The sequence below is a fragment of the Xiphophorus couchianus genome, chromosome 11 (genome assembly GCF_001444195.1).
Source record: "Xiphophorus couchianus chromosome 11, X_couchianus-1.0, whole genome shotgun sequence".
NCBI lineage: Eukaryota > Metazoa > Chordata > Actinopteri > Cyprinodontiformes > Poeciliidae > Xiphophorus > Xiphophorus couchianus.
In genome coordinates this window covers 22,049,871-22,060,751 of record NC_040238.1, presented here as the reverse complement: position 1 = coordinate 22,060,751, position 10,881 = coordinate 22,049,871, and the positions used below count along the sequence as shown (strand labels likewise).

At 39.2% G+C, this 10,881-nt stretch overlaps 1 long non-coding RNA gene across 1 annotated transcript; it reads left to right on the top strand.

Moving 5' to 3' along the window:
* Positions 1–1,601: 1,601 nt before the first annotated feature.
* LOC114153518 (uncharacterized) lies at positions 1,602–2,451 on the top strand. The gene is made up of 3 exons (XR_003597345.1): positions 1,602–1,800; positions 1,876–1,999; positions 2,369–2,451. It is a non-coding gene; the product is annotated as an uncharacterized LOC114153518 (long non-coding RNA).
* The last annotated feature ends 8,430 nt before the right edge of the window (positions 2,452–10,881 follow it).

The window sequence follows — 10,881 nt, the reverse complement described above, 5'->3', positions numbered from 1 at the left end:
CAACAAAAAGCCAAATACAAGCTGGAGAGCTGAAAGTTGAACAGTTGGAGATGGCCCTCTCCAAACACTGGCAGTGGCAGCAGCTAATCAGTTTTGGAAAAAAAATCAAGATCCAGTTGACTGAAAGCATTTCTGAAAAACGTGGGGAGGAATTTCGAAGTCGTATGTGTGCTTTGGCAATCCACCGATAATAACTCAAACACTGTGTTTAAGGGACTCTTAGAACATAGAAGAAATACGAGCAGCATGCAGGAAATTTTCACCAAAGGATCTGCTTTGTTTACTAAGATTTCAGTGTTTTGCTTGGATTCACTTGTCTTCCAAATGAGCCTTAGTTTGTCAAAGAGGCAACGCATCCTGAAATAAAGACATGTTTTTTTTTTTCCCTAAGTAAGAAGACGACATATGGAAAATTGCTGATTTTGTTGCTGCATACCCAAGCATCTATTTGTCAGTCAAAGCAAAATATTGTCTTTCTAACCACAAGCCACAAATAAGTATGGTCTTGCAAGTTTTCTTAGCCTTCTTTGTGAACCCAACCCTTTGCATATGAGATGCGAATAAAATGTTTGTTTTTAATGTTTGCAGCACATTCAGTTTAACCCTTTTGAACACATAGGATGTAGGAAATATATGGCAACAAGACCTATAAAAAAACAACTTCAGACTCAATGTGGCCAGTAATCAGCAATTACTGGCAAATTTGAGTGGATTATTTCAGTCTGACTGCATTTGTTGTGATATGTGCAGATAATGATGCACTAGACTTAAATCAACATGCCAACCATCATGCTCAGCACCTTGCTCTGCTTTGCTTTTGCTTTGAAAATGTCCTCACCAGCAGCTTTTGAAACACAATGTTGCCTCTTCCACAGTACAGTTAAAACTGTCAGTAGAGGAACTGAAAGCTGTGTACAATAGGCTCCTTTATTCCTTAAACTGAAGTTATTCCAAATGTTTTTGAAGAGCATACAGTGGACATAACTCAAAAAATTCAAGTGAAGACCAACATGCACGATTTTTTTTTTTTTTTTTTTTGGTGCAGTGGTGGTTGGGGTTATCGGAGGCAAAGATGTGGCTACTTTGGGGTCTTTTATTGGATTGAATTTGAATAGTCAGCCTCCACAATCTTATCCCAGCCATTTCAGTTCTAAAAACTCTCAAGCTCCATTTGGTGAAGTGAGTCAAAAGACATGTCCAAGACACTGCAGAGTACTTCTATGCTGATTTTTGTATACACAATAAAAAGGGCACAACAGATAACCTTTCGAAGAATTTGGACTGAGATTTTCAGATTTTATTTGCGACCAGTAGTTAAAAAAGATTTGCAATTGTTGGAATCTGATTTTTGTTTGACATGCATAGCTAAAAGTTGTCACCTTTGTTCATTTTAACATCATTGATAATGCTGTGGGAAGTTATGCCCAAGACTACCTTTGACTGCATTTTTTTCGTAGGTATGACGTATTTAACACCGTCCTGAATCTTAAAAATCTCTTTTTAGAGCTGCAAATATCTTGCTTTTTTAAAAAAAAAAAAAATGTAAATACATTTCCCCTCTTGAGGAAAACTTGCATTTCTCCTCGTGCTCTAACAGACGGAAGCCATTGCTCTCTTTCTCTGGCCATCACACTAACAGACAAGAAGATTTGACAAGCATGGCAGGTTTCTGCCTCTCAGCCTGGAAATGGAAGGCAAGAAAGCTGCAACTTCTGAAGCCAATTACTTAAGTTTTTTGCCTCAATCTCTCCTCACAAGAAAGGATTGAATGAAACCTTCCCAGAGCCCTCTTATCATATGGTAATTATGTACCATGCTCCACATGTTTTTACATGCCAAGCCATCTTCACATCATTTATTTTCTTTATTTTGCAGTGCATTCTAATCTCCTCTCGCAAGAAGCGTTCTACAGGGATCCTTCTGAAGGAATAGCTTGTTTCTGTGCAGCTCAAATGTGCCAACAGGGAACATTTACTCAGAGATTCTTTGCAGTGTTTGGGTAAGACTTTGGATGCCGGTGACAAATCAAATGCATGTCTGTGGGAGTGTGAGAGGACAGCAATACAGCCAATCATGCAAAGCTGTGCTACCTTGCTGCCAAAATGAGATTCATATCAGGAGTGAAAGGCGCTTTTTTTCTTCTTCTTCTTTTTGGAAAAAGCGACACTGAATAGGACGACTACACGTACACAGGGGGAAAAAAGTTAAATTTAAAGAACACATATTCAAGCCAAATAATTGTGATCATGATAAAATTCTGAATTGAAATATATATTTAAAAAAAAGAGCAGCAAGAGGAAATGCATCGACAGGGAATAAAGGCAGACCGAAGTCTGAATTGTAAATGTCTCCTTTCCATTCTGTGCAGGTCCTTACCGGCAGGAAAAGATGTGCAAAGTTCTACAGAGTGGAAATGTTTCAGACAAAGTTGGACTTTCACTTGCAGGAAAGGGAAAAAAAAGACAAAAAAAAGTCAGTCAGTATTTTTCTTACGTAGCAAAATAAATCCTTTGTTTGTGTAGAAGTGTAAATTTGTATTCACTAATCTTTAAACTGGCGAGGTTACTAAATGCTCGTGAGTGGGTTTCGTGTTAAAAGTGCCCGTCTCTTGTTTGAACCTCGCAGTTTAAAGGAAGCTCTCTGGTGTTTGCAGCTCTATAATGAGATGCTCTACCTTAAGGTCTTTGAATCTGTCAGAGGGCTTAAGTTAAAATGACCCCTTTCCCATTCTGTTTTTTTCATGTGTGTTTGTGTATGCGTGTGTTGGCGTGTTGTTAGAGTAGCCAGGAGGGATGCATTGGAATAACGGAGGAGGAAGAGGAGGTAGCTTTTCATCCATCTGTGTCTTCTACTATTGTAGCAAGCTGTCTCACATGTTTTGTGGGATTAGTTAGGAGAATTGTAGCTCTGCCTGAAGCAAACGGCTCGTAGTCATTAGAAGTGCCAAAATTATGCACTAAATGTGGAGATTTGCTTACTGATTGGCATCTAGCATCTTAATCAAAAGTACATATGACTAAATGTGTTGAGTGCTCCTGTTATTTATATATCATTGGCCACTTCAGTAGAGAAATATTGCTAGTCCTGGTTTTGAACCACTTTTCCCTTAATTCTTTGTGGCAGAGTTTTCAATAGGGTGTTAGAAACACCACACCTCCATTCCTTCCCATTTGGTTCATTTCAACATTAGAGCACCACACACTTGCTGCAGACTTGTCAGCGGCGCATCCATGATGTGAATCTTCTGTTTGACCACATCCCAAAGCTCATCTATTGGAGGACAAAGGAGTACAGTATCATGTTCGAGAACCGAGTTCGGGATGATATGAGCCATGTGATATGCTCCATTATTGTACTGCAAGCAGCCACAAGGGTACACTGTGGCCACAGAGGGATGGACAAGGTCAGCAACAAGACTGTGATAGGCTGTTGTGTTTAAACAATGCTCTGTTGGTACAAAGGAGTCAGTGCCCTCCACATTATTGCACAGCAGAATTGATCCTGTATTTCATGTTGTTTCCTCTCTTCTTGAAATCAAGACTCATTAGATTTGCCTGTGTTTTCCCAATATTTTATTGTCCATCCATCCATCCATCCATTTTCTGTTCACCCTTGTCCCTAATGGGGTCGGGAGGGTTGCTGGTGCCCATCTCCAGCTACGTTCCGGGCGAGAGGCGGGGTACACCCTGGACAGGTCGCCAGTCTGTCGCAGGGCATATTTTATTGTCCAATTTTGGTAAATCTGTGTGCATTATTGCTTCAATAGGCAATTGATAGCTGAAAGGAGTAGCGCCAAGTGTGGTCTTTTGCTATCTTGTCTCAGGTGCTTCAAAGTTTTCTATTTTTCATTTGATCTCTGATGTCACTCTAAATGCTTAGATTAATTGAGAGCAGTTTTAAAGAATTGTCTTCACTGCATCCAGGTGCCTGAATATATTGGATGATGTACTGTTTGTGCTGAAAAGTAATAGTGTGTACTATATGTATACTTTTATTATGCTGATGTCGCCTTTAAAAGATATGAAATATTACAACCCCTAGTCCACAATGAATCAAAACAATATTAAAACACTAAAAATATGTAGTAACAACAAAATCAGTAAAAATCTGGCAGAAAATTAAAAATATTTACCTAAAATACTTTCAAAATAAAACAAATTTCAACTATGTGCCATTGACAACAACTGGATACTAATTTGTGAACCTAAGGGGAAAAAAATAATTGTGTTTTAGACCCACAATACATGTATCTGAGCCTAAATACATTTGTCTGGTTTTTGTTTTTAGATTTGTTTCAGTCAAAGCCTTTACATTGTACTTGTGAGTATTTTTCAACCCCTGACATGACACATCAAGTCAAACAAAACTTCTTGCCCCACCTAGTTCATGGTTGATGCATGCTGTGTGCTCACCTGCTGCTTGACATGTACTCAACTTGGTCTTTTTTATTATTATTTTTATTCTTGTGACTCTGTTCATCCCTCCTTGTCTGTTTTAGTGTTGACAGACCCTGTTACTCGGGATACTCTGAATATTCCTGTCAGACTCGCCTCCGAATGGCAAGGTATAAAAGAAAAAAAATTAAAAAAAGCTTGCTATCTAACTGCCACAGTACACCCAGTATCTACTGTCAGCTTGATGTTAAGTAAAAAGGATTTTATGATTTTATTTTCCCAATATTTTATTGTCCATCCATCCATCCATCCATTTTCTGTTCACCCTTGTCCCTAATGGGGTCGGGAGGGTTGCTGGTGCCCATCTCCAGCTACGTTCCGGGCGAGAGGCGGGGTACACCCTGGACAGGTCGCCAGTCTGTCGCAGGGCATATTTTATTGTCCAATTTTGGTAAATCTGTGTGCATTATTGCTTCAATAGGCAATTGATAGCTGAAAGGAGTAGCGCCAAGTGTGGTCTTTTGCTATCTTGTCTCAGGTGCTTCAAAGTTTTCTATTTTTCATTTGATCTCTGATGTCACTCTAAATGCTTAGATTAATTGAGAGCAGTTTTAAAGAATTGTCTTCACTGCATCCAGGTGCCTGAATATATTGGATGATGTACTGTTTGTGCTGAAAAGTAATAGTGTGTACTATATGTATACTTTTATTATGCTGATGTCGCCTTTAAAAGATATGAAATATTACAACCCCTAGTCCACAATGAATCAAAACAATATTAAAACACTAAAAATATGTAGTAACAACAAAATCAGTAAAAATCTGGCAGAAAATTAAAAATATTTACCTAAAATACTTTCAAAATAAAACAAATTTCAACTATGTGCCATTGACAACAACTGGATACTAATTTGTGAACCTAAGGGGAAAAAAATAATTGTGTTTTAGACCCACAATACATGTATCTGAGCCTAAATACATTTGTCTGGTTTTTGTTTTTAGATTTGTTTCAGTCAAAGCCTTTACATTGTACTTGTGAGTATTTTTCAACCCCTGACATGACACATCAAGTCAAACAAAACTTCTTGCCCCACCTAGTTCATGGTTGATGCATGCTGTGTGCTCACCTGCTGCTTGACATGTACTCAACTTGGTCTTTTTTATTATTATTTTTATTCTTGTGACTCTGTTCATCCCTCCTTGTCTGTTTTAGTGTTGACAGACCCTGTTACTCGGGATACTCTGAATATTCCTGTCAGACTCGCCTCCGAATGGCAAGGTATAAAAGAAAAAAAATAAAAAAAAGCTTGCTATCTAACTGCCACAGTACACCCAGTATCTACTGTCAGCTTGATGTTAAGTAAAAAGGATTTTATGAAGAAAGTGCACATTTTCAGTATCAGTGCTTTGCGAACCTTGTTTGTGACATTATCAAACGGGGCAGTTATTTGATTACAGACTGACAGCCTGCAACTGTGTCTGACACGATCACTAACCTTTTGTCAAACAAGTAGACAGAAATCATGTTTTTGACCTTTCTCTCAGTTCAGGCTTTTTGACAGACATTGTCAGCCCTCAGTTTGAAACGGACAGTTTGGATCGCTGTTTTGCAAATTCAGCCCCCAAAGCTGTTTTCCAACAATTATTTTTTTTTTCATCTTCCTCACTTCAATAAAACCGCCAGCTATTTCTTATGTGCTTCCACAAGTTTTTTTTTCTTTCTTTTTTATATCATTCATTTTGCATCTGCTGCCCTTCTGGTTTGATTCCACAGACTCGGCTGTGATCACACGTTTGGAAACAAAAGCAATGAAAATGTAAAAGCTCCCACAGAAATAATACGTCGTAGTAAGAGAACAGACAGCTTTGAAAAAAATAAAGAAGCAGGTACCTGGTCTTGTCTTGCTGCTACATGATTGTTGAAGCTCATCACGGAGAACATTTGTTTACACAAATAGATGCTTCCGCATCCAGGCAGCCTAAAGGCGGAATTGTGGCATTGTGTCTAAGATGAAAGGGGCAAATTCTTTTGCCTCAGGGAATTCAAACTTGGCCCTCAGTGGGATGTTTCCCTGTAATTAATTCAGTTTCGATGTGTCACTACTTTGGAAAACTCAACATCAACAGTAGATGGATTTGCAAAAGCTTCCAAAAGTCTATTTGTGTGCATGGAGTTTTTGTAAATATCATCCCAAATTTGTTCCTCTCCTGTTGCATTTTGGCTCACCCCGTGAAGGCAGTTTTGTTTGACTTTCTTTTTGCCATCGCATCCATATTCATGTCTGCCTGGTCTTTTGTCCTGTACATTCTGATATGTGGAACACTGAAATATATTCACACATAAAAGACCAAGATGCTTCTTTGCAACACTGGCCTCAAAACGGGTAGTTTCCGTATACACTTCTCACAATCTAAGCTGCACCTCCTACAGCAAACAGGCCTCCTCAGAGCTCTGCTTTCTTTTTTTCTATTCTCCTCTCCAATTATACAGCTCCCTTTTTAGAGTCAATGTTTTTCTTTCTAACTCTGGTCATATATACTGTAGCCTAATCCATACTTAATGGTCCCTCATCGATGCACAGCAAAAGCTTAGAGGCTGTGCGGCACTGCCAAACAGAAAAAAACCCCTAAAAACTCACTTGCCACCGCTGTAGACACATGAGTTCAGTCCTCAGTGGCGGCATCCAAAAAACAGCTAGCTGTGTTCACTAATGGGAAACCAATGAGGTTTGCTTGTCTTTGTAGATTAGCTGGTCTGTGGGTGCAATGTTGGGGCAGGAGGTCAAATTCACTCCAGTGCTTTTCACAGTCGCTCACCAGCAGCTGCAAAAAGCAAAAGCGTGTGAATCAGAGTGTCAGCGGCATCGGTAGCAGACACATTGACTGCTGAGAACTGGCTATACTATACTGCACCATAATAAACTTTAGGTTTGAGAACCCCGGCAGAATGGCATCATATGTGACTTGCAATCAACGGTCCATCCGTTCTATCAGTAGCTTTTTGGGATCTTATCAACAAACAAATTGCATTTATTAAATATCCTTACTCTTTATAAGGAAATTAAATGGCACTTAATGCCTGCCATTGCTTGCTTGTGACCCCAATCTGCTCTCTATTTTGAACTCTGATGTTGTTTCAGATTTTAACTTGACTTGCTTTTCTACTCCATTACTTTTCATGCTTTTGCTGAAAGAGCAAAAGCAAGTGGAAATAAATGAACGAAATGAACTGAAATGTACATGCAACAAGACACTAGTACACCAAAACAACTGGGGCAAAAGGTACACACAATTTGGGGTGGTATGGGGTGATAGCGCTGGTACACTGCCTCTCAGCCAATGACCTCTCGAGATCGGCACGAGCCACCCTGCAAGGATAATCAGGTCTAGACAATGAATGTGTGGAGTGATTCATATTTTTAGATTGTCTGTATCACAAAGTTCTATCTGGTTCAAAACAGTTCTGTGTGTGCAATTGTTAGCCAAGTGAGTATTACCTTACCTTGGCCATGTCTGAGCTCTGAATTTCCTGTACTTCTAGGTACTTCAAGTTGGTTGCAGCTGTGTAATATGCCAGAACAGTACAATGATGGATTCCTGTTGGCTTCATGCAGTGCCTGAAGTCTTGTTGTGCTTCTGTATAATAACAATAAAGACATACTGATGCTGAAAACCCTACACTTTCAAGGCTAAAACTCCAACTGTTTAGAGGTGCCTTTGATTAATAACTTGAAAATAGGTTATTTCTGGTCAGGAATACAACTCTCCATTACTTCTTCTTTTTCCCGACACTCTAAAGTAGTTTTTATGTATTTGTTTTGATTGTTCAACAAGGCTGTTATGTTTTTGAACTGCCTTATTGCAGAAATGTGCTATACAAATAAACTAAAGACGTAAAAGATGGAAGACTCCATGAATGGAAGGCTTATATCACAGTTACTGAAAAGAAGGGTGGTTAATATTTTTTTTTTTCTAAATGTGAGAAATGTTTATTAGAAGGCCCATTAATTGTGCAGATAGTATAAATGTCTAGTGAAGTTGCTCTGGTGTGAAAGTGAATCAATTAAGTCTGACAGTCCACATCAACATTTCAACACTCAAGAGTTCACTCTCGAGTGTTTGTCTAGTTACTGCATGTCCCATTAACTGACCATCAGTTACATATGCACCATTTTTAATCATTCATATGGTGGCAATGTGGGTGCTTGGTATACAGATAACATATTTGATTTGTAAACGCTACAAGAATACAGAGGCTGGCTAATTGTTAGCCACAAACTGATATGCACTGGTGAGTCCTTTTCAGGTTTTAGGAAGTGAATTGCAGTTAGTTCAAACTAATTAGTGACCTGGACTGGTACACAGTTTAGGAATTGTGAAATCTTGTATTTGTGAAACCTAATAAGGACTATTTTGTAGCGTTTTTTATTGAGACCATCTTAGAATGACTAGACATTTTGAGCTTCAGTCCAGGCTTTTATCTCCACTGTCCTTACATTCTGCATGCACATTGTTTTAAAAGGCCGTTTGGTTGCGGTTGTCCGCGCAGATTTGGTTCTTGCACATTTGAGAAGAGCCCTCTCAGTTCAGGACCCAGATTTAAAATGAAGTTAAGCTGTTCTTATTTATTTTTTTCTATCTGTTGACAGCTCCTGCATGTGCTGAAGAGAGGACAACTGTGACCTAATGCAAAAATTGGTGCAAATTACATCCATCTGCAGGATTTGATGCGCAGGTTTGCGCCTTTGTGTATTTCAAGTAATCCGCTTTGGGAGTGGACACAAATGGACACAAAAAAAGAAAAAAAATGGAGAAGATAGCTCTGCTTTGTGAAGTCTTTTCACAGTGTACAGCATCTGTTGTAAATTCGCATATTAAATCTTATAAAGTGAATCACTGATTTAAATTAAACTCCCCCTTTATGGATCAAGCTGTCACTTTGTTAATGCTCTCACCCGACGAGAGTGAAATGCCGCGGGTACTCTAACTCAACCAAGCATCCACATCTAATAGTCCTGCAGTGTTGTTTTTGGCACAGCAGCAGTACAAACATGTTGCTGCGGAAGAGGCTACTTCCACTGTAATGTATTTACCGTCTAATTTGTGTCTCAGTGAGAGACCATATATCCTGTTTAGGGAGTGACACCTCTCCTCCTCCACTTTATGGAGCGGTGCAGCCATTTGATGGGAGCTCGGGCATGCTGCGCTGATGGATGAGGTTGTCAAAGAAGCCCCGTGATGCCCTCCTCCCCTCAAAATGCACAGTACTGGAGAACCTCAATCTTATAGAAAGGCATCTCTTGAAACACAGTTAATAACTCATTCATACCACCTGAAAATAATCTCCTTAAGAGTAAATTTTATGTGCGGGGACCGGTTCGTAGTTTAGAGTCGGTTAAATGTCGGCTTTAATAATCTGGTTGAATGCGTGACATTTGTCAAAAAAGGTGGCGGTGGTGGTGGGGGTGGGGGGGGAGGTAATTTATTCCGTCTGACAACTTACTTTTGCAACTGATGAAAAATGCCTTAGGTTTACGTGTACACTCATAAACAAGATGTTTTTTAAAACTCCATTCTATGCTTTCGCTCATCTGCCAGTGTACAATTTTTGAACACAGAGCCTTTAATGTCAGAGACTCTGCTCGAGTCTGAGAGTTTGATTCCCCCAGGCAGAAGTTGGGAATCGCTGACAGGTGTTTCAAAGTGTTGAATTTGTGGAGGTTCTAAAACAAATTCTTGAAACACTTTGCTTTAATACGTCTCTTTGAGTGACTTCGGTACTATTTTCGTGCCGCTATTTTTGCTCTGTTTTCTTTCACCTTAATGTGTGAAATCCCAATCAACAGTACTCCTTAGCGAGAGCTGATGGCCTGTATAGACAACAACAAACTGCACTTCAAGATGCAGCCATGTAAGTAACTAGTAATAATACTTGAATGCACCTGTAAGATCCAGCTATAGTAGAAGAGAGAGAGACCTGATGTAAGAGTTACTTGCATGACTGCATGTCATCCTAAGGCACCGTTCTGTCCTCCCATCTGACTGCAGGAGCAGAGGCAATAAGGTATTATGTTACAGCCGCTATGGTTCATACATTGTTGAAAATGTGAAATGCAGATGGATGATATTCAGAGCAGCCCTGGAACTGAAGCAAACAAACCACGGAGTGTTTACTTCTGTGGGGTTTGGACAGAATGTTTCCGTTTGCCTCACTGTCTTTGCCTGTTGTTAATGAAGCAAACATTGATGAAGAATTCTGTCATTTTGCTTGCAAAATTCAACAGGTGTTTAAGGTTGCATCATAATCTTTCATACTGTAAGATTTTCTGAAATATAAACCTTAGCATGACTTTAATAAGATTTGAATCATACCTTTTACTGTTGCATATCAGTGTAGACACATAATACCAAGGGCTTATTTCTTCTTTTTTTTTTTTTACCTAAATAGAGGAAAAACACTAGAGCATAGTAGCTATAGAGAAACACA